The sequence below is a fragment of the Haemaphysalis longicornis genome, unplaced genomic scaffold, assembly GCF_048455015.1.
Source record: "Haemaphysalis longicornis isolate Haplotype H1 unplaced genomic scaffold, Haemaphysalis longicornis Haplotype H1 scaffold_7, whole genome shotgun sequence".
NCBI classification, from domain to species: Eukaryota; Metazoa; Arthropoda; class Arachnida; order Ixodida; family Ixodidae; genus Haemaphysalis; species Haemaphysalis longicornis.
Window position 1 is genome coordinate 57,965,123 of NW_027526422.1, and position 23,613 is coordinate 57,988,735.

At 52.5% G+C, this 23,613-nt stretch overlaps 1 long non-coding RNA gene across 2 annotated transcripts; it reads left to right on the top strand.

Moving 5' to 3' along the window:
* The first annotated feature begins 398 nt into the window (after positions 1 to 398).
* Positions 399 to 22,688, top strand: LOC144145734 (uncharacterized). Of its 2 annotated transcripts, none has more exons than XR_013317578.1 (3): positions 399 to 667; positions 17,403 to 17,483; positions 22,630 to 22,688. It is a non-coding gene; the product is annotated as an uncharacterized LOC144145734 (long non-coding RNA). The 2 variants fall into 2 exon arrangements; XR_013317577.1 differs by lacking the exon at positions 399 to 667 and adding an exon at positions 4,220 to 4,477.
* Positions 22,689 to 23,613: the final 925 nt, after the last annotated feature.

A 23,613-nucleotide genomic window follows, 5' to 3' on the forward strand; every position in this document is an offset into this window, starting at 1 on the left:
CAGCCACATTTTTTTCTCTGCCTCTCGCTACATTCTGCTCACTTCCGCACTCCATGCTTCACCCTTTATTTGGGCCAAGCTTCGCCGCTGTGGCTTCCCTGCTACTTTCGTCAACAACTGCCGCTCGTTAGTGGCAAAATAGCGCCACGTAGCACGTGGTTTACAAACTCTCCGGAACTCTCACGATTTCAGATCTAGAGCAGTTGTGTGACCATTTTATCGACGATTTTTTTGTTCGTTTTGTTTTACTTCCTATAGCCTGCGAGTAGCTGCAAACGCCGGCTTTGCTTTTTATCCGAGGACGAACTGCTTGCGAGTAACTGCAAACGCCGGCTTTGTTTTTTATCCGAGGACGAACACGTGGTGCACGATGTGACATTTTTTCCTGCGCAAACACGCGGGAACGCGGTGTACGATGCTGAAAAAAAAAAGCGTTGCTGTACTCAATGAGCGCACGTGCCTATTTTTTTTCTGTTAGGTCTCCATCCTTTGGAATCTGTCAGGAACGTCCTTCGACGTTCGGAATAAAAGGAAGCACTCGAGCGAGTAACTCCTAACTGTCGGTCAGCTTAGGTCTCCTGTCGTACTGCCAACATGCCTTCCACTCCATCCTACGGAAAGAGCCCGATCATTTCGTTATGCTGCCTGTTACTCTACCTTGGTACATGTGAGTACACAATGGTTTCCAAGCGTTGTCAGCCAAGCATTTATTTGTGATACCGCAAGGTGCATGGGCATAATTTGAGCACGTACCTCTCAGACAGTTTTTGTTCATACGCTTGGCGAACTACCGAAAGGTATACAATGCGACGTAGCTAACATGGCGTGGACTAACGTCGACGTATAACAAGTTAATTAGCCCAATTTCAGTTTATTTTGAATGTTTTATCAGCTGGTTTGTCCCCGTTGTTGCCGCTTGGCAGCGATGAAAGTACCCCTCAGTAGTGCGTGAGGCGTTTCAGTTTAAACTGTACGAGAACGCATGTTGCTTTGTAACGCAAAGCTCGCTTTGTGATTCCACACCACATAGCTTCAAGCATGTTGAATTCATATTTTTTTCTTGAAAATGCAAGCGAGTATATTTGGGGGAAAGAATCCCTTGACGTGGCTGTAATTTAGCGCTGTTTAAGATTGAGCATTGTCCGGGGATGTTAAAAACGAAAACCAAGAGAAAAAAATGTGGTTGATCCTTCTTTCATAGAAATCGGTAAAACACGAAAGTGAACTGTACCTTCACAGGAGCGGTTCAATGTTTACTTGCACATCGCTATTTATATTTCGTTGGTAAGGCATCGTTAGATGCATCAACATTAGACACTAGATTACACGCACCGGAGCATTGAGTAAATGTGATTGAAACCCTTGGCGCTTGCAAACCATGAGAACGAAACCGAACGGGTCGTCAGCGAATCGTTTGGTGAAGTCACGTCTGCTACAGCAGAAGGAGCATGACTTGCGGTTCGGCAGCAGTCTTGTGGGTGCGCTTGGTGAGCGAAGTCGTGCTGGCGAGTCGCTTCGGCAAAAATGCGCCGCGGCAGCGGCGTTCCACAAGCTGAGCGGCGTTCCACATAGGCGGCGGACGGATAAACACAGCAGCTTCCGCTGCTATACGCTGTCCTATCGAGGCGCCAACTATCGGCGCTCATTAGCTTCATAACGCACTACTACGCTTGACCTCTCGTAGACGGCAACCCCATCTGAATACAAAGTTCAAGGGAAAGACATAAGGCGTGTTCGTACGGCTATCCAAGCATGACTTCATGGCTCAGTTGACATAGCACTTCCACCTCTAGTTGCGGCCGTACTAATCGTGGGCTCGAATCCTAGCGCCGCCGCGCCAATGCAACCTTTTCTGGTGACGTCATTTCCGTGACAGATATGACGCCGGTGAGGTCTGTGTACCCCGGCATAAAACGCTTTCGTGTAGAAAAAAACTCGGGCGCGACCCGTCCGGCACGAACGCCGCCGCGCAGAGCCTCGCATACGTCTCGCCTAGCTAAGACGTCACTGCGGCGACGCTCGCCGCTTCGGCGACACACAGTGCTTTCGTGACTCCGCACAGAGCACATCGTTTAGACTCCCGAAAGACGGCAGAAGTATGTAACTAGCGAAGAAGAAGAAGCGCAACGCGAACGCTGTCGTGCCGCTGGTCGAGAACATATGAGACGGCTACGGTCCAACCCGTTACGATTCAGCCCGCCGCTACCCTTTTCGCGCATGCTGCAAGTTGCGGAGCGCTCCTGTGCTGGGCAAGAAACCCTGCTCGGACAGATTACAGTTTGCCGGTGAACGTCCAGAGCGTGGGCGCCCCGCTGTCGATGACTCAAACTTGGCGGCTGCCAACGGAGTTTTACCGGGCCTCCTAGCGGCTGCCACAGCGAACTAAAAATGGCAGTAAGGCATGCCCCCCAAAATTTTTGGCTTTCGGAGGACTCGTGCACAAAATATTCTCATCCTGCAGTCCCTCCCACACCAACCCGTCATCCATACCTTTCACAGGGATGTCACGGTAGCAGGTCTGCGTTCCAGTGCCTAACCTGTAATGGTGAAATGGTTGAAGTGCCCCTTTTTTTTTCACTATTTTTTTCCTTTTCGTTGTTCCCTCACTGGCAGCCATGTGCTCACAACGTGGTCAGCCTCAAGCGCCTTTACCCCTTTCTCATTTGGAGTCCGTTTTGTGTTCACGTACAAACTCCCCGCGAGCTTTCGAAAAAGAGGAAAAAAAAAAAAAAAAAAAAAACGTGCAGCCCTAGCAAGCAAAGCCGCTCCCCCAGCAGCAGGAAGTGGGGGTGCCCTTTTGTATATTTTTCCTGAGGCTACTGCCAAGAATGCGGACCGGCAGCCTGCGCATGCGCAGATCGCTTCGGGAAAAAGGTCCATTGTCCCGGAGAAGCGGACGGTGCAGCCGAGATTTCCTCTTCCCCCTCTCTTAAACTCAACGAGCGCCGCTACTGCCGACCCCTCACGAAAGAGTGTTGTGTGTGAGTGTGCTGTTTTCGGGCCGTGTGCACAGCAGCAGTGCGAAAGCGGCGCAGCCATTACGGCTAGTGCGTGTAAAATCGCCCTGCCGTTGGATACTTTGTATTCGTTTTACAGCAGCCAGTCTATGCGGTCGCTCTGCCCGAGTCCCGCTGTAACCTCGCCCCGAAGGGTAGTGTTCCTGTCTTGTTTCGGCTCATCTCTCGCCATGCAGTAAACCAGTTAAGTTTGCCTTTGTCTTCTTGTCGTCATCACCAAGGCAGCAACCTTTGCTGGATGCTCGCCACCACGCTACCACAATCATGTCGGAGCCCGGTTCGGGGACCTATTTCCATATGTAACACCCCGCGTATCGCTCCGAAGCCGCCGCGCCTAAACGGAAGCGAAGAGCGGGAGATTCCGAGCACCGCGCTGAGGATGTAGAGTACAAGCGAAATCGCCGGCTAGGTCGACCCCCAACTCCGCTGTTGACTTCCAGCCTTGCACCACTAGTGCAAGTTGCGGCAATTTTTAGATGCGACGCTCAGTGCATCTCTTGTCGGCGGTCCTGTCCTTCCTGCGTGCGTCCGTTGTTGTTGTCCGCAGCCACTCTCCCCCTCTCCTCTCCGATAGCGAACACTCTCTCGCGAGGGGCATTGGATTGGATTCGATTGGATTGGATTGGCTTGACTTGGATTGGATTGGATTAAAGTGGATTGTGTTGGATTGGGTTGCGTCATAGCTGCGGCACTCTCTCTCTCTCCGCGGTCTCCTCTCCTTCCGGCGCGCTGTGCATATAACCTGTGTGCCGCTCTCCGCCGGCATTTCGGTCGACGGTTGCTCTCCGCTTGCGCTTGAACCCCCCTCAGCGTCGCATCACACCAGGGTTCCCGCCAGGGGAAGTGGGCGTAATTTTTTGTCTAGTTCTCCTTCAGTTCCGCTCACTTCAGCATTCTATGCTGCAGCTTTTATTTAGGCCACGCTTCGCTAACGTAGCTTCGCTGCTACCTTCGTCTAGAACTGCCAAAAATTAACAAAACACGCTATCTAGCACGTGGATTACAAGACTGCCGGAACTCCCACGTTTTTTGATATAGCGCAGTTCTGTGACCATTATGTCGACAATCTTTCTTGGTTTATTTTCTTTTATGTCCTATTGCCTCCCCGTAGCTTCGAACACTAGCCTTGCGAACACCAGCTGCGAACGCCATCCGGGGATGAACAGGTGGTGCACGATTTGAAAAATTTCCAGCACAAACACACGGGAACTTGGTGAATGGTGCTGAAAAAAACAGTGCAGCTGTACTTAATGAGCGCACGTGTCTTATCTTTCCCGTTCTGGCTCCACCCTTCAAATTAAGCCCGAGCCGCTCGGAATAAAAGGAAGCAGTGAATCGTTCTGCACCGAACTGTTAGTCAGCCAAAGTTTCCTACCGCGCTACCAACATGACTCCTACCTCATCCTACGGAAAGAGCTTCATCATTCAGTTGTGCTGCTTTTTACTCTACCTTGGCACATGTGAGTACAATGGTCTCCAAGAGAGACAAAGATCGAACTTTATATAAAGCGGCCTATGTCCGGGCTGCCAAAAAAAATGGGGTTTTGGTGGGCCTGGAGTGCATTCAGGCGGGTATTCCGCAGGTGTCAGGGCCCCGCACGTGGGCAGTGCGCCGGGCGAGGCGAGGCCAGAGGATGGGGTGAAGATCAGGCGGAGGAGCGGCCCAGCTTTCGCATGAGTATGGAATGTGGGATGGTAAAATGTATAGATGAAGAAAGTAAAGTGATCGCCTGGCGTGAGGACAAGTCCGGTAAGTGTGTTTAACGTCGGAATCAGCACCACAAGCCTGACAGTGGGGCGTGCCATCTCGTGTCATTATATATTGAAGAATTAGGTCACAAGGGAGGGAGAGAGTCTGAGCCTGGCGGATGTAAGTGCCTTCGCGGCGTGTAAGATCAGCAGTGGGAGGAGGAAGGCTGCGGCGGGAACTGCGAAGGTCCTTCAGCTGTTGCCTCCGAGCCTTGCGATGGGCGGCGCGTTCTTCCTTAGGGCTGCAGTCCTAGGGCCAGGGTTGAGGGTCGCTCGGGTTTCGATTCGCACGAGCAAGAGAATGAGCCCTTTCGTTGCCTACAATTACCTGGTGTCCGGGGACCCATTTGAGAAAGACGTGCAGATGAATGTGGGCTGCCATGTAGCATGTCAGCTCGTGATGAATGTGCGCAGGTAACGAGTTAGTTTCGAATTCTCTAAGGGCCCCTTGACTATACGTGCGGATGGTAATTTGGTCAGTTGAATGAATTTGCAGCATGATCGAATCGACAATGGCATGGATTTCAGAAGCTGTAGAATAAGGTACATTACAATATTGACGGATGATGTCTTCACGTGGATCTACTGTGACAGGTGTGGATATGTTGTCGGTAAACGTGGCGTCTGTTAAGAAATAAAGATGCGCAGGCAGGGGGCGACAGTAGGAGAAGAGGAAGAGGAGGATCGGGGCCGCGCACGCCGCTATTTTAAATGAATATTTATCCCAGTATCCTGCTTCTTCTGTGATTTATACTGATGCATCTCAAAATGGCGAGAAAGCTGGAATTGGCATTTCTTCACAATCTTTAGACTGGAGTTATTCGCTGCGAATCCCGGATTACACACCCATTTTTATGGCCGAATTTTTAGCAATAGCTCTCGCTATATGCAAAGTACCGCAGCATGTATCAAAAATCATCATATTATCTGATTCGATGGCAGTTATATCGGCGTTAACTTCCTCTTCGGACTCTCCATTGTACCGCACACTTATTTTTTGTTCCCAGGCACGTGAAGGAGGTACGCTTGTCTTGGGTCCCTGGCCATACGGACATCAGGGGCAACGAGCAAGCGGACCATTTAGCTAATCTCGCCGTCACAGCTCCCATTCAATTCAGAATTCCTAATCTGGCTCTATTTGCATCAGCGAGACTAAGACGATATTGGCATTTAGTCGCCACCCGTTCCGATTCCCTCTTATCATTTGAAGAGTTCCAACATTTAAAGTACGGGTGGAATGTTCATTTTTGTGGCTCTCGGCAATGCGAGGTGACCTTCACCGAGCTGCGCTGCAGGGTTCCAAGGCTTAATTTCTATCTATTCAGATCGGAACTTTCACCTACAGAACTATGTGTGTGGTGCCAGGTCCCCGAAACAATCGAACATTTTTTCCTCGACTGTCGCCGTTTCTCAACAGCTAGACAACTGTTTTTGAAGGAGCCGATTGAGCGGTTGGGGTTGACTTTATTGATAACACTTATATTATCTATTGGCGCATCAAAGCTGGGGTTTGCAAGAAGGGATATATATAAATGCATTCAAAATTTTCTCTCTGCCTCAGGTCGTTTGAATTGCTAAGCGGTGCTGATTAATAGGTAATTCGGGTTTCATTCAAAACTAAGTTTCCTTTTACAGCCTATTTCCGGAAATTTTGAAGTCCCCACGTTTTTAACTGGTTTAGCCCTGGCCAATCCCCCCTTGTGGGTACGTGCCAAAAAATTTGAGGACATCATCATCATCATCATTAATCGACTCGATCACCACATCGGAAGCCAGACGCTGATCTTCTTTCACTACACATTTTCTGGTGCCGTGAAACCCGGGAACCGGCGCACGAGCGAATCTACGTTCGAATCTACGTCGCAGCGGCTCCGAGGCACGTGAGGCTTGGATACCTTCGTAATGCTTTATCCTGGAAGCCTTGCCCTCGGCCGCCGCCCCTTTCGGCTCGTGCCCAAGCCCGCCCTTGTCCCCTTGGTATTCGCAACCCCAGCGTCTTGCTTCATCGACTGGTGCCATGGACGCTCTTCGTATTCGCCGAGATGTCCTGCGAGCGACCGTCTCCGGGACCATGACAGTCCTCGACGCCTTGCTGCTGAGCCAGGCAGCAACGGCCCTTGACAGACAAAATGTCCTCGACCTCATCTTGCACGACGAGGTGAGCCTTCACAAACTCGACGCTCAAGTTCAGGAGAACCTGAAGGATGAAGAATTTGATGCCGACGTTCTGGAAGCGATCGATTACGACGAGCGTATCTGCGCCCTGCGAACGCGTGTACGCTTCTCTGCGAGTCAAGACTCTAACGCAAGCCCCGTCCTTCAACCTCAGGCGGCCCTGTTTACTACCCGCATCGCAGCCTCGACTATTTGCTCGTTCCCCAATGAGGCCCGGCGGACAATGGTCCCGGGTGACTTGCCACCCGTCCGGGAAATGAGTGGTGCGGCGGTAGAACAACATAACAATGACGACAGAGGCGCTGCAGCCTTTCAGCACGCCAAGCAAGACCCCGAGCGGCTCCAGCGGCCTCTCAAACCTGGTGTTGCCGTGATTGCCGTGGTGAAGAAATCTCAGGGACCCTGCCGAGACCTCGCCGTCGCTGACGCGCCTACCGTTTCCGAGATGTCTGACCGGCCTTGCCGCAGCGCTGGCGTCGCCGACACGGCTCTCACGTCAGATACGTCGCTACAGCACTTCCGCATCCCTCGCTTCGACGACTTGACTACCGCTCTGGAGACGTCGGGGCCGTTCTGCCACAGCCCCAGAGTCGAGGATGCGACTCTTCTTTTGGAAACCTCCGAGCTTCCCTCTTGCGACCTTTACGTCGGTGAGGTATCTCTCGTCGAATGTTTTCATTGGGTTCAGCAACAAATACGCGGTTCGTGCAGAAGATGGACTCGCGTCAGGGGATAACGAGGCGCCTGCTCCTCCGATGCTCCGTGAGCGAGCTTCGACGCCGGAAGCGAGCTTCGTCCGCGCTCGTCCAGGCCCCGTGGGGAGGCATCCTGGTGAAGAAGCAGAACAAATGCTTCTATGGTGACGACCCCTACTTCAGCAAGCGCAACTCGATTCTGAACGAGCCTTTGTACCGTGTTGGGTCCGGCGAGAGCGAGGTCCTATGGTTCCCAGAGATAACAGACCCGCCGCTGGAACACAACAATTACTTCACGGAAAGCGAATCAGACGCGGACGCAACGGCGATGCTATTACGCTCGCCGCATGATCTCTGCATATTTGACCGTCCGAATCAGCTGTTCCCATTCGATCCCAGCGGCTGCCTTCTGGCCGAAAACCGAAGACCGTATGAACATTCGCAGTCTTTTAGCCCTATGTCACTTTGGTCAAGCAAGCCAGCAAGCGCTCGTTGCCCATGATGCTGGATATGGACTTGTACTACCTCGCTCAACTGACAACTCTGTCTACAGAGATCGACGGCCCCAAGACACCCTGCGAAATGCTCCACTGGATCCCCCCACCAGCTTACAAGCATCGCTGCTGTGGAATCATGAACCGCTCTGGAAGTCCGACAATTGGTCGTAGTGGGACACGGACTTTGCCACTACCCCTGCAACTGCATGCTAGTCCCTAACCAACCTGGCGGCGGCGGGAGTGTGTTAAGAAATAAAGATCGCAGGCATGGGGCGACAGTAGGAGAAGAGGAAGAGGAGGATGGGCGCCGCGCACTGTCTCGCTAGTCGACTCGATCACCACATCGGAAGCCAGACGCTGGTCTTCTTTCGCTACAGCGTCTGTGTAGTATGTGTCATGGGATGGGCTGGAAAGATGGAGGGCTCTACTTCGGCGCCTGTCAGAGTCTGAAGACGGGTCCATGTGACGCGGGTTGGGCTTGACGGTTATTCTAAGAATTGTGTCCCATTGTTATCAGCTCAACATTCAGTTATTACACCGCGGTGAGTAATTTCGAGCACGTACCCTATATGACCGTTTTGGTTTAGACGCTTGACGAACGACCGAAAGGTAATGTGCGGCCTAACTGCAACAGGACAGAATAACCGCGGCGTATAACAAGCTAATTAGAACGACTTAATTTTATTTTGAATGTTTGATCAGCTGATGTGTCCCCGTTATAGCCGCTTCGGTTGTGTGTTTAAGTTTAACCCCCCCCCCCCCTCAATTAAACTGACGTGTTTCTGAAACTCCCATAAAGCAGTAACAAATACCGATTCTGTGTTTCTGTACACATCCGAATGCACAAATTGCTCGTTCCGCCATGTAACACTGCTACATTCGGTAAAATACGGCGGTGTGTTCACTGACGCTTGCCTGTACTCGAACACACACATGGGATATATCTGTAGGAAAGTACGAAGCGTTGCACATTTATAGCAGAATGCGAAGTTATTTACGCCCTTCTCAATTAAGAGTTTATTGGACAGAGCTCCAGGTTGCAGTACTCTCCGTTATGGCATGTGCTGTTTTTTTTTTCACCTATTCGTCAACATGAAAACACAAGGTTAATCGAATTTCGAAAGTATTGCAAAAAGTGTTCTTTATGTTGTTTCTCGAGATGAGTCAATCAGTGCCCATAAATAAGCAAGATTGCTTAGTTCTAACAAGGTATTCAAACAATGTGTCATTTTCAAATATTTTTTGGAAAGTGATTGCAAAGTTTCTACCACTAAATTGATTGATTGATTGTAGTGTTTAACACGCCGACGCAATTCAGGCGATGAGGCGCGCCGTAGTTGATGGTTCCGGATTAATTTTTACCACCTGGGGATCTGTGTCGTGTGCCGAAATCTCGTACACGCGGGGGTTTTCGCTTTTCGCCTCCACCAGAAAAGCGCCCGCCGTGACCGGGAATCGAACCCACTTCCTCGTGCTCAGCAGCACAACGCCGTAGCCACTGAGCCACCGCGGCGGATATATACCACTAAATGTTTACCTCTACGACATATGTCTCCGTATGTGATTTAAAGAATTCGAACACACTATGGGAGAGCCATACGATCATGGTATTTCCCGGCATATTTTAATGATCTTCAAGATTATTTGTTTTCGACAACATCGGGGTAACCTGAAAGCGGCCAAACTTTCTTTTGAAGACGGCTAAGCTCAAGGGATCTACAATGTCTCATTTTGTTGAACATCCTTTTTACCTGCCTTTTGTATTTACAATTTTTTGAATTTTACGCTGCGGTGTTACGACTGCACGTTGTACGCAATCAGTCTATGGAACTATTGCTGCTCTAGGGTGTCGCCACTTAAGTCTATTGAATGATTAGGCTTGCCTGCGACTATATTGCTTTCGTTTATGGGTTAAATGAATCTCATGATCCCCAAAGGAACATACGTATCATCATCATCGCCATCAGTCCACTGGGTACCTTGCACGACGAATGCATTTGCTGTCGACCAGCAACCGCGCCTGTCCCAAGCCGCTAGAGTCCATTCTCTTCCTCCCAAAATCCTTATTTCTTCCCTCCGTCGAGTCATCGGCCTTCCCCTTCTTCGAGTCCGGTCTCTTGGTATCCACGCTGTCCCCTTGGTAGTCCACCGGTTCTTACTTCGCCTAACTACGGGTCCAGCCCAAGTCCATTTTTTAGGAGCGAAGCTCTTAAAGGGGTCCTGAAATACCTTCCGCCGATGCATGGATCTACATGTAACCAAATAAGACAATGTATTTGCAGTCTCCTCCCGCAAGAATTTTGTTAAAGCGATGAGTATTAGCTGAGAAATCGTAAATCAAAAACCGCGCATTATCGTCGCGCCGCGTTTCCTCCTCTTTTCAACTGTTGACGTCGCGCGAGCATTGCCTCCCATGATGCTGCGCTAGTCAGCGGTGACGTACTTCCGCATTACGCTCCTCCGACTGCCGTCTGCTACGGGCAAGTTTTGTTGACACCATGAATTCCGCACTCCGCTCAAGGATGGATAAGCGAACGAAAAATCTGGCCGCATGTGTGCGGTGGCCTGGCCTTGCCCTTTCGCGGTGTGCGTTGCTGCAGTGCAGCACGTGACTTTTAATCGGCGGCGAACTCGCAGCCGCTGGGGAGGATCTTGCGCTCGGTCCCTTTCATGCACCGCGCACTGTTTATCCAAAAAGCGCCGTATCAGATGTGGCCCCGCTGGTGCCGGGTCTTATTTTGCGGTGGTGGTAATTCCTGCCGGCGCCATGTGAAAAAGACATTTTAAGCCGATACAGAACCCGTGCACAAAACGCTTCAATCATGTGACCAGTTCAGCTTGGGGCGACGCGTGGTGGAGAGCGGCCACGTTGGCTAAACATGCTCCGGCGCGGCTCTGAGCTTTCTAGCGCTGGAGCGAGCGCCTTTCTTTGACGATCTCAAACATCGGTTGCCTTGGCAACAAGGCACAAACCGCCCCAGAGGTCAGTTACGGTTGCGTGATCCCGGTTCAGCTTGGGGCCCCACCTCGCGGCATATGGGCACTGCAGGCATACTACTCACTCTCATTTGGAAGTGCGAGATGCGTTTGGCATTACAGGAGGCGATGGTGTGTGTGTTGTGGACGCCTTTGTTTCGCGATGAAATGCGACGTTGTGCTTCTGCGGGTGGATAGTGCTTCCCATGGCCTGGATTATCTTTCTCGAGCGACGTACGACTCAACCTCGCATGGGGTATGTGCAGTGTGCGTGGCTAAAAGCCATCTCGGCTTGCGCGCCAGAGTTAAGTGACTTGCTGTTCGTCCCCGCAAACCGCGCGCGAGGTGAGTGCCGAATTTACGAGGGGCAGGAGGAGGCAGCCCATCGTCTGTCAATCGCGGTACAGACTTGCAACGCATGTTGTGACGTTGTGTTCGTTCGAAACGCATCTCTGGATTGTTTTGAAGTGGAAAAAAATGTATCCGTCAAACCTGGGCATTCGGCTCAGGGCGTTCTCTGCGATTGCACGAAAGAAGTGCCACGGGGCTTCAACGCTTTCTTTATGGGACGTACTCCGGTAAGAGAATATCCATGTCGTGTTATGGCCGTGTTGCATTCAATACGAACGGTTAAGCGTTTGTTTACACTTGTTTCGTTTGTCGTAAAATGTCCAAGCACTCCGGCACTACGCTGGCAGATCAGCCGGCGAGTCGACGCTGAGCAGACGACTCATCTCTTTGCCGGAAGTGCGTGAAAAAGCCGCCCAATAGCAGGATGTCTAGCTCATGACGAACATCGGGGAATCGATGATGTAGACATGTGAAGATGGCGGCGTCCAAAAACACGAAGGAAAGGGTGAGAAAAAAGCGACAAACTTTGCAACAAAAGTGTGAGCTTTCCGCTGCGCGTAAAAGAGTAATACTTGGCACAGATGACGTTGACGACCCAATCTAACGATTGCGCTAGTTCATTTAGTGTGCTCAAAACGCCTTTCAGGGCCCCTTTAAGCAAACTGTAATTTTTCGTGTTCGCAGTTACGCAAATTCCCGAACGCGCGCACGTGAGCGCGGGCCTTGCAGCCACCGCCCGGCAGTTACCGAAACCAAGAAAATGCCTAGCGCTCCTATGTGCATGTCTCGTGACGACCGCCCAGCGTCCCCTGCGCACGTTTGTCAAGCCAAGCGTGCATACTTAGGGAGATTGGCCAAGGTTAGCCAAAATAAACAAAAACTCCAGCGTTCACCGTAATCATGGCAACACTTGCGAGGAACGAGAAATACACGTCATAGTATACGCCTCTCCAAGGTGATGTCCAAAGATTATAACTTCAAAAAAAAAACATGAAAGACGCTCACACCTAGACCAACAATGATGCAGTAAACCAGCAGCGGAGAAGCAAATCGGCTGCAATGGAATTTAACCTTTGGAATGGTCATGAAGGTTGCGTACAGCTTCGCTACCTTCAAGTCTTGCGCGTTAGTGTGAGTTAACTTCATTTTTTTCTTTATTTGGAAAATAGTATTCTCTATTTGTTCTCTGATCCAGGAAGCTCGTTTTCTCTCCCTCAATGTTAGCCCTATCATTTTTCTTTCGATGGCCCGCTGAGCCGAACCAAGTTTTCTTTAAAGTGGTTGAGTAAGCCGCCAGGTTTCCGCGACCGGCAGAACGCGGAAACATGGGTTCGGCCTGATGCAACGCAGGCGATGAGGCGCGCCGTAGCGGATGGTTCCGGATATTTTGACCACCTTGGGATCTGTATCGTGCACCGAAATCTTGAACACACAGGCGTTTCCCCTTCTCGCCTCCATCAGAATAGCTGCCGCCGCGGAGGGGAATCGAACTCGCATCCTTAAAGGAGCCATGAAGAGAAAACACAAGTTTGGTTCATTCGAAAGATTGCCTCGTTAGAACCATAACGACACCACTTATAACGCAAACTTCGCTCAAATAAGCTACATAATTAGGAAAAAAGGAAGTGACCATGCTACCCACCAGCTCATTTTCCGCAACAGAACCTATGATGTCACTCGAGAATGCTCTGCGATTGGCGGAGGCCGGCAAAAGCAAACGCATGTTAGGCAGGGCTTACAGTTTGCATAGCGAGCTAAATGCCCGTGAAACATACTGCACATTCTTTTTATGACAAAGAACGGTGGAGTAAACGGTTGAAGTTCCGAACGAACACGCAAGCGTGTATGCCAATGCGTACGAAACTACCGCCAGCCGAACTCGACATCTCGCCGTCGCCACCGTCGCGCAGACGAATTTTTGGGTTCAAGGCTCTTCGGGGCCAACGAACCGTCCCAGCACGCACAGCCGCGACCTTGCTTGGTATCGTAGTCCCTTCACAGGAGGTTGGCCGTCATATCGCCAACCAGCAAAGGTAAAAATAGAACCAAGGGGAGTAAGCAACACAGAGCAGCAACGAGATAGTGCCACTCGTCGTACAGGTTTCGGTATGGAGGTCTTGTTGGCTTGCTGCTGTCGTTACGAGCTCGTTTACAGTTTACAACCACTGAAAACTTCAGTTTGTTCGAGTATTTTACAATGAAATTTCTTTTCTGTGTTTTGAAATGCCCATGTAGTACGGGTAAATCGTCTAGGGAGTGCGACATCCCCGCCGGTGAGATCTCCTTTCATGTGCTGCCCAACGACGAACCTCGGCGAAGCAAGTGGCTACGTTTTGTGAACTTTGCAAACGGAGGAGAAAGAGAGAGAGAGAGAGAGAGAGAGAGAGAGAGAGAGAGAGAGTAAATGTTTATTGAAAAAGGAGAAGAGGTCGGCCTGAGAAATTGATCTTGGGCCTGCTAGTTCCCTCTGGGGGGAGGGTACTGGGGACAGAAAGAGAAAGGAATGAATATGGAAGGTATTGGGAATGACAATGAAAGCGACAAATGAACTATGTACAAGCAGTAAACCAATAAACGTTTCACGTACAACGGGGCGCTGAATCAGATGACAACAGTTCACTTTTAAGCACATGACTATCATCCATGAAAAAAAAAAAAAAACTGCTCAGACATTATTTCGCAGTCTGTTCAATTTTGTCACACCTAGAGGCGAGAGCTAAAGGAAGTACGAGTGTGCTCGCTTCATTTCCCAGGAAGTGATTACGGCAGGGACCCGGACATGCTGGCGCTCGTCGCCGACTTCGTCAAATCGCAATCAAAGCGCTCTGACCTTGGGGAAAAAATTGCCGTACACACCGCGCATTGACGCTCGAATTTTTCTGGTCGGAGCAGAGAGCTCGAGCGAACGGCTTTCCATACACGACACCGGCCAACTGGCATAAGCGATACTGCTACTGAAATTGAAAATACGGCACATACGTACCAGTCTGTATTCGTCCGTCGCGACGGGGCTGACGAGGCAGCGGTGCCGACGGCTGGGCGTTCGTCTGTTGTGGCTATCGCGGAATGGTCGCTTTCCCGTCCACCGCGTATCCCACAACTCTTGCCGCTCGTGCACTTGGAAGCATTGAGCGTTCAAGTGGTGTGAGGTTGTTAAATGCAAGCCCGAGCTCCTCGGCGAGAGTTTTGTTCTCCGGATCAGGCGATTCCATGACTAGGGCTGCGGGTGCACTAGGTTTTACTAGTATTTTTAAAATGGCCGCCGTCTTGGTCGACTCCCGCGTGTGGGTGCTATATGGAGTCGACATACTAAGTATCTGTTTCATGGACCGGCTCGTATGACGCCATTGTTCACGTGACGAAATGTGCAATTTTAGCGAGAGATTTAAAATTTTGACTTAAATTGCCTTATTTCTCAGTGAATAAAGCATCATTTGCTTCCGGGAAAGCGCTTGGGGTACTATGAAACACCTAATCTTTCGAATAAAACAAACTTTTGTTTTCTCTTCATGGCTCCTTTAAGCTGAACATCACAATGCTTTTGCCACTGAGCAACCGCGGTCGGTTAGGCGGGAGCTTTCGAAGAACGTCCTCTTTTACCATGCACAACCAAACTGCGCTTTCCCCGCTGGAGTGCTACCACTGTCGTTTCGCCTTCATAAAAGAAATTTCTAATTTCTTTTATGTCTATAGGCTCAAACCTTGAAAACTGGAACATCGGATGTATTAAGCTGGGTGAAAAAGTTGGCATGGCGCCAATATTGCGGTCAGCGGCGCAGCTGCCCCGCATAATAATGTACATAATTTTCTTGTCAAGCGGGCTATAACTATAGATAAACAATGAGCCAAACACTAGAAGATTAGGCACATAAACATTGACGGAAGAAATAAGCGCAAGTGCGTGCACGAAAAATAGCTACTCACTTCATGTAGCCGCCCTACATTTCTTTTCGGCTCCGTCCACTATGGCACCTTACGCCACCTGGTGAGGATCAGCCACCAAACCCCATTTCTCACGCCCAGTCCACACTAAGACCAGAGGCTGGCCGAGCTGACAAGGGTTGACTCCTCTTTCCTGCGTTAACGTACTGAGCAACGGCCGTGGAGGAGGACAGAAGTGACCCTGTGATCACTTACAAGGAGATAGGTATCGTTCAGAGAATAGGCAGAGACTTCCTCTTGCGCGCCCAGATCTCACGTGGGAGCAGTAAGTAAGGTTTCGGTAGATACAATCAGAGTCCTTTCCACAAGCCCGCTTACTCTGGCATGTTCCACAATCGGTACGAGAAGAGCTCCCCATGGCATAAACAGCTAGGTACTCTTCGTCACATCGCAGGAGAGTGCGATTTCAGCCAAGAACACTCACCCCCATACCCATTTCCTCCCCTAACAACACCTCCCTTTCCCCCAGAGAGCGCTGGGGCATCTTGCTGTCCGGCACCCCCTTTGGAGGATCAGCCTTTGCTGGTTAACAGTGTGGTACCGGGGTCTTAGCGCCCGGCCGCGGCTCCCAAGAAAGACACCGAGTCCCCAGAAACCACACCTTTAGTCAGGTCAGAACCGAACCCGTCCTCAGACGTCCGATCTCCTCGAAGCCCACGCACGCACTGCCTCAGTCCCTCGTCTCGTTCCAGCGCGCACACGCTGCGCGTGCCCTGAACTACATCTTTCTCCTCCTTTTCTGCGCGCCGTTCCCACAACAGGGACGAGGTAGCCAAGGAAGCATGCCAAATCTTGTGAACAGGGAGCCACTTTAGTCCAGCGCTTTTCGCGCTGGAATGCTCTGGAATAAAGTTTGCCCCATTCTCCTGACCACTGGATAAGGTCGCGAACTGACGCCAAAGAGTCACCAGGCTTACTATGGAGTTTCACATGGTAGGTATTCATAGTGAGCAAACATCTCCTAACCTTTCCTGCAACAACTACGACTCGCGCCATCCCGTTAAAGGCCAACTGCACTCAAATTTCACCACGGCCATATTTATTTTTAATGCGTAGTAAGTACCCCAAAATCAGCTGGGACCCAAGTGGTAGCCCCATGAAACGCCTCGTTAATCAGTCAGAAGTGTTTAAAAAAGCTCCGCCGCAGACCACGCTGCACCTGCCGGCGGATCGCGTAAACAGCCATGACGCGCCTGTGACGTTTCAGTCGACGGGGGCTTCTTCCTCTGGCCAGCCACGCAGCTGGAGAACCGGTCGAGCTCTGCTGCGCACGCTTCACCCATGTGCTGCCCCGTGCGCGCATAGAGCTTGCGCGCAGACATTCCCCCGAGCTGGTGACCGTCCGGCCGCTCGCTGGACGGCTGCAACGTCACTGCAATGGCCGCGTTCTCCTCGGTTTCGGTTTCAAAATCGCCGATTTTTGCAGACCGCTTTCGGCGTCCACGCGCGTATTTAAGCTGTTGTATTTTGCACGCTGCTTTCTTTTTAAGCAGACTATACGAAAATAAGGTTTTTAAGAGGTCGAAATTTTGAGTGCAGTTGGCCTTTAATTACTACTGCTACTGCTACTGCTACTGCTACTACTACTATTACTGCTACTACTACTGCTACTATTACTACTACTACTACTACTACTACTACTACTACTACTACTACTACTACTACTACTATTACTACTACTACTACTACTGCTGCTACAACAACAACATGAGCCCCTGGATATTGTTCTTACGTATTATCTGACTACTCACATTAAAGAGTTAGAGAGTTTCCACAAACGTTTTTGTTCAAAACTCACAGAGTGAACCAAATTCTATTGAACCAACGATTATATATTCTGAAGTCTCGACTGTAAGCCACCAGGTTTAACGTCTTTTCAAATTCAATAGGCCTGTCCCAATGTGACAAAATGTTGAAGTGTTCCCATTAAATCGGCGAAATCGTACTTTTGGACTAGGTGTGACCGATTACGAATCAGCTGAAATGTCATTAATTTACAGGCAACTATGTGGAAGGATGCACTAAAAACTCTGAGTGTCCTACGGACAAGGCGTGTGATAACAGCGCTCATCGGTGCATATGTAAGTACTTCTCCGCCACCACTTTAACTGTTGATTGTTAACGAGCAGTACCGTGCAAAGCCGTCGGAGTTTTATGTATATTAGCAATTATAACCTTAACAAGTTTACTGACTACAACCCACTTACACGAATTCCTTGTTGCGAAGTGCTGTTGTTCAATCTGCGACCTGAACTTGCTAATGCTGCAATGTTGCTTCCGCTGGCATATATGTATATTTTTGTGACCAATATTGTAAAGTGCATAAAATAAAAATGTTCAAACAAAACGCCATGTCCGGCTGTTGGGATTGACATATAATGTGGATGGACATATAATGCGTCTTTAGAAATATCACAGAAGTGCGTTAACGAGTAAGTATATATTTAAGTGGGGGGGGGGAACAACATCTTTATTTGCCGGCTAAAAGGTCACGGTGGCTCTCCCTCGCTAGGAGGGGGGTGCCGGCCGTGACTGCTGGCGTGTGATCGCCGCCAGCGCAAACTGCGCGGCGGCTTTCTGTGCGGCCTTGTCTGTCTCGCGCACCGCACGCGCGAGATGGGGCGGTAGTATGTTTGTTTCCTCTTCCGCGTCGTTGCACTCCCACATCATGTGGGTCATGGTCGCCCTCGCGGCCCCGCACACCGCGCACTGGTCCGTAATGAATCGTTCGGGCGTGACATGCACGGCCCACACCGGGGTCCACGTCGCTCCCACTTGGAGTTGTCGGAGGAGCGCCGCCTCCTGCCGGGTGAGGTCCGGGTGCGGCGCAGGGTAGCGTTTACGTTGCTCCCTGTGCCATTCCAGGACCCCTCCATACGTTGTAATCGGTGCGGGCTCCTGTTCTTCCAACCCCGCGTCTTCTGCGTTGTCGTTGTCGTTGTCTCTGGCGGCGTTGTTTTCCTTGGCCGCACGAGGTGACGCGGCGCGCGGGCCGACGGGGCGTCCGGTTAGCGCCCTCGCCGCCCTGTCCGCGTCCTCGTTGCGGTTGCAAACGGGTCCCACGCTGCCCATGTGGGCCGGGAACCATCGTAAGGTTATCGGCGTCCGTGAGTCCAGGGCTCCGCACACCCTCACTGCGTTCGCACACACTTGGTTCCTTGCGAAATTGGCGATAGCCTCCCTTGAGTCACTTAGCACCGTCGTGCATCCTCTGGCGGTTGCCGCCAGCGCTATGGCCGTTTCCTCCGCCTCCGTGGCCGTCTCGACACGCACGCTGCACGCCGCGACGACTCTGCCGGTGGTTGCTTGCACGACCGCTGCCGTGTAGGCACGTCGGTGGTTGTCGGGGTATCGGGCCACGTCGACGTACAATGCGCCGGCGTCGTCGTCGTACGTCTCTGCCAGGGTGCGAGCCCTGGCCAGGCGACGCTCATGGTTCTCTGTTGGATCCATGTGCCGTGGGATCGGTGCGACGCGGATGCTGTCGCGGGCCTCGCGCGCCAGCGGCAGCCGTCTCTTGCTCTCCCGCAGCCTCGTTTCGTGTCCTACCGCGACAAGAATGGCCCTGCCCGTGCGCGTGGTTTCCAGTCTGGCTATCTGCGCCGTTGCTTGCGCCTCTATAATCTCGCTCAGCGTATTGTGCAAGCCTAAGTCAAGCATGTTCTGTGTGTTTGTGTGGGTGTATAAGCCCAGCGCAGCTTTGTATGCCCGGCGTATGAGAGCGTCGAGCTTATTGCGTTCGGCCGTGGTCCAGTTGTGAAAGGCAGCCACGTACGCCAAGTGGCTTATGACGAACGACTGGACCAGCCTGAGCGTGCTGCGTTCCTTCATGCCGGCGTGCCTGTTGGCAATCTTCTTGACGAGGCCGACTGCTCGGCTTGCTTTGAGTTGCAGTTGCTTGACGGTGTGAGCGTTGCGTCGGTGTTCGTGGATGTGTAGTCCGAGGACTCTGATGGTCTCTACCTCGGGTATGGCCGATCCGTCGTCCGTGCGCACTTGGATGTTTCCCGCCTTCCCGTTCCTGGGGCTTCGCGGGGCCTTCAGGATTAGTAGCTCCGACTTGGTGGGGGAGCATTGCAGCCCCGTTCCCTCGAGCTGGTCTTCGACCGCTTTCACCGCGCACTGGAGCGAGTCTTCGATCTCTCCGTCGCTGCCGCCCGGCACCCAGATGGTGATGTCGTCGGCGTAGATTGTGTGGTGGACGTTGGGAGCGGTGCCGAGGCGTTCCGCAACCCCGATCATCACCAGGTTGAATAGCGTCGGAGAGATCACCGCTCCTTGCGGCGTGCCCACGCTGCCCAACGTTTTCGTTGGTAGTTCTAAGTCTCCGGCCACGATGGTCGTTGTGCGTGCCGTGAGGAAGTCTCTGATGTAGGCAAACGTCCTCCTTCCCATGTTGAGGCGGGACACCTGCCGTAGTATGGCGTCGTGGCGAACGTTGTCGAAGGCGCCTTTTAGGTCCAGGCCCAGGACGGCGGCGTTGTCTACGGATCTCTTATTATCAATAATATCGTGCTTCAGAAGCAGCATGGCGTCTTGCGTGCTGAGGCCCGCACGGAAGCCGAGCATCGTGTTGGGATAGTGCTCGCCGTCCTCGAGATACCTTTGCCATCGGTTAAGTAGTACATGCTCCAGCACCTTGCCCACGCACGACGTGAGCGAGATGGGACGCAGGTTCTCGATGTCTGGCGGCTTGCCCGGCTTGGGTATTAGCACCGTGCGAGCCTCCTTCCACTTGGGGGGTAGGGTGCCGCTCCGCCAGCACGCGTTGTAGAACGTCGTGAGCGCGGTGATGGCGTCGTCGCTCAGGTTTCGTAGTTCCTTGTTGGACACGCCGTCCGGGCCGGCCGCCGACTTGCCGTTGAGCTTTTGCAGGACCGCACGCACCTCCCACTCTTCGATGTCGGCGTCGAGCGCCTCGTTGGGCTCGCCCTCGTAGTCCGGTAGCGGAGTCGGCGGCGTGGCCGGCAGGTACTTAGCGTCCAGTCTGCGCCGCACCTCGTCGTCCCCTAGCTCCCTGCGAGCCTTGAGGAGGGTGCGCGCCAGGACGTGCTGCTGCTCCCCTTTGGTCTTACTCTCGTCGAGGAGGTGGCGCAGCAGCTTCCAAGTCCTACTCTTGTGTAACTGTCCGTCGGCCTCTTGGCATACGGCGTGCCAACGTTGGCGGTTGAGCGCTGCGCAGTGCTTTTCGATTTCCTTGTTAAGGAGCGCCACGCGCTTGCGAAGCGTTCGGTTGCGTTTCTGAGTTCGCCATCGGCGTTTCAACGAGTCGCGCGCCTCGATGAGGTGCGCGAGCCGGCTGTCTACCTCGTTGACTTCCTCCTCGGCTTCGAGCTCGGTGGTGGCCCTCTTTGCTTCCCGGCGGATCGCCTCCGTCCACCTCTCTATGTCGTCTATGACGTTGGGTACGTTCGCGAGGTTGGTCCGGAATGCGTTCCAGTCTGTGTGCTTGTGTGTGCGTTTGGGGCTCGCCCTGCCTTTTAACGGAACGGTAAGCTCGAGGAGACAGTGGTCGCTGCCGAGCGTCTCGGTGGTGTTTCTCCACTTCACCTTCGCGTTGTTACTGAAGGCGAGGTCCGGGTTGGTGTCCCGGTGCACCGACGTCGGGGCGTGTCTGGTCGGGATCGAAACGTCGTTGACGAGGTGGTAGCCGGCCGCTTGCGTTTCCGTCAGCAGACTCTTTCCTTTTGCCGTGTCGTGGCCGTAGCCCCATTCCGTGTGCGGCGCGTTAAAGTCGCCGCAGAGCAGCGTTGTGTGGTCTTCGGCGAGCCGCTTGAGCTTCCCCACGATTGTTCCGTATCGTTGTTGCGCGTACCGGGGTTTCGCGTATGCGTTGGTGACGTAGACGTGCTCCTTCTTGCTGCCGCGGCCGACCACCAGCTCCACGGTTAGGTGCTCGACGTTCGCGGTGTGCGCGAGCGTATGCTCCAGGCTCGTTATGCCTTTCTTGACGAACGTGCAGACCCCGCCGCTCACTCGGGCTCCGCGTTCCGGGCCCTTGGGGTGTGCTAGGGCGTAGGTGCGGTACCCCGGCAGTGTCGGGGCGTGTTCGCTGTGAGTCTCTTGCAGCAGGATCACGTCCGGTCGGCGTTCCGCTTGCGTTACGTATTGCGCGAGCGCCGCCTTCCTCCCTCGCAGGCCGTTGATGTTCCACTGCCATACGAGGAGGTCGTGTTGTTTCGGTTGCGTCGTCGTCGTCGTCATTACGGGGACGGTCTGGGTGACGGTGTTGTTGAGCGCGATCGCGACGTGAGCTTCTTGCACAGGGCCGCTAACATGTTCTCTATCTTGTCGGACCGGGCTTTGAAGCTCGACAGCATCTCCGCCTGGGCTGCTTCCACGGCCGATAGCCGGGTGTTGAGCGTCTCAAACTGTCTATTCGTGGCATCTTGGTAGCTTTGGAGCTCTTCCCTTGTTACGTACTGTTGCCGCGCGTCGTCTCGCGCCTTCGACTTGAGCGCGCGCCTCCTCTTGACGGGCTCGTTCTCGGCTTCCATGTCGTCGTGCATTGCCTCGACGTTTGCGCCTTCGGTTGCGGAAGGGTCGTCGTCTTGTGCGTCCTCGACCGGTTCGAGTGGTATCCTCACGGGCGAGCGGGCGGCCGTCGGTGGCGTCGCCCTCCCCGGAGAGGATGTCGGGGTGCTCGCCTCCGGCGACGATGACGGTTGCCATTTCTCGAACACTTTCTCGAGCTTGCGGCACAGCTCCGCGATGGTATCCTCTTGGCGTTCCATTTGGGCCCTTAGTATTGCGTTTTCGCGCCTTAAACTTTGTAGCTCTCTTTCGAGCGCGGAATCGCGTCCGAGGCCGTTGTTGCCATCGCGGGTCGGCTTGCCCATTGTTCCCGCTCCTGATGTCATCGCCGCCCACGTCACTTCGGTTGGCGGGTGCAGTTGCACTCTCCTATTGTCCAGTGTTCCGCTCGCTCGCGTTGACGCGGTCATTGGCGTAGCTGCTGACGTAGTTGCCTTAAGGTTGCCGCCCCTCTGGCCCCGCAATGTCGCGAAGGGGGCGTTCCCGCTTTGCAGCTGTGGAAAGTTCTCCGCCGTTTTGCGCGGGGGCGCTGCTTCTTTCTGTCGTTGCGCGCGCTCCCCGCGACGCTGCGCCACCACGTGGGGTAGCTTGAAACGGTTCGTGCAGCCCGTGGCGCCCGTTGCGTGAGCCCCGCCGCAGGTGTGCTAAACAGCTGCTGACCTATTTCCGTGTGCATTGTGTTGCATGTTTCAGCTCCTTGCAGCCTTTGTGCTATGAACAGCCTGTGTAACACGGTAAACCACCTGGCGCTTTGCTCATGTCTTCCAAACTTCACTGGTGATCCATTCGTCGACTGCATCGAAGGTGAGCAAACTTTTGCAGATGCTCCGGCCCCAGGCTTCCACAGTAACGAGTGTCAAATTGCTAGGCTCGTCGCATGCCCTCTGACCTGTATGGCCTTTCACCAAATCATTGCGCGTTCGCATCGTCATGTACATACTTTTTCCCTTTTTAACACGAAAGTGTTTTATTCCCGGATACACAAAATTTTCACCGTCGTCATATCCATCACGGAAATCACGCCAGCACAACGGAGAAAGCGACCTGTAAAGGGTGCAACCCTGCACAGAGGGTCTTCTTGCTGGGAAGCAACCTTTAGTGCTAAAGAGTACGTGATTCTTCGGGTTGTTCGTTTTCGGGTTTTATATTTTAACACGAATCTGTTTTATGCCGGGATACGCCAAGATTTCACTGACGTAATATCCGTCACGGAAATGACGCCAGTACACCTTTGCCAAAGCGACCCGCCTGAAGGACGTCGCTCGCCAAGCACACCCACAAGACAGCCGCCGACTCGCAAATCATGCTCAGCTTCAGATTTTACTGCACATTTCCCTTTCGTGTTTTACCGATTCCTATGACCGAGAAATCATCCAAGGTTTTTGTTAGTTTGGTGTTCTGTGCTTCCTCGGCGCAATTCGCTCTATTTTTTTACTAAACTATGTTTAGTTTCGCCCCTAGCATTTTATTGCAGGCTTTTTAATATTTATTTTGTATTTCTAGCTTATTGCCGTCTCCCAATTGTCTACATCCACCTCACAGCATCTCAATCATTCCCATCTGGCGTAGCAAGGCCTGCCACTACCAGAGCTGACCGTCCAGTCAACGTTAAAGAGTTCTCTCTCTCTCCCTGCTCTTTATGTAAATAATCCAGACTACCTGGAACGTATAAAAAGA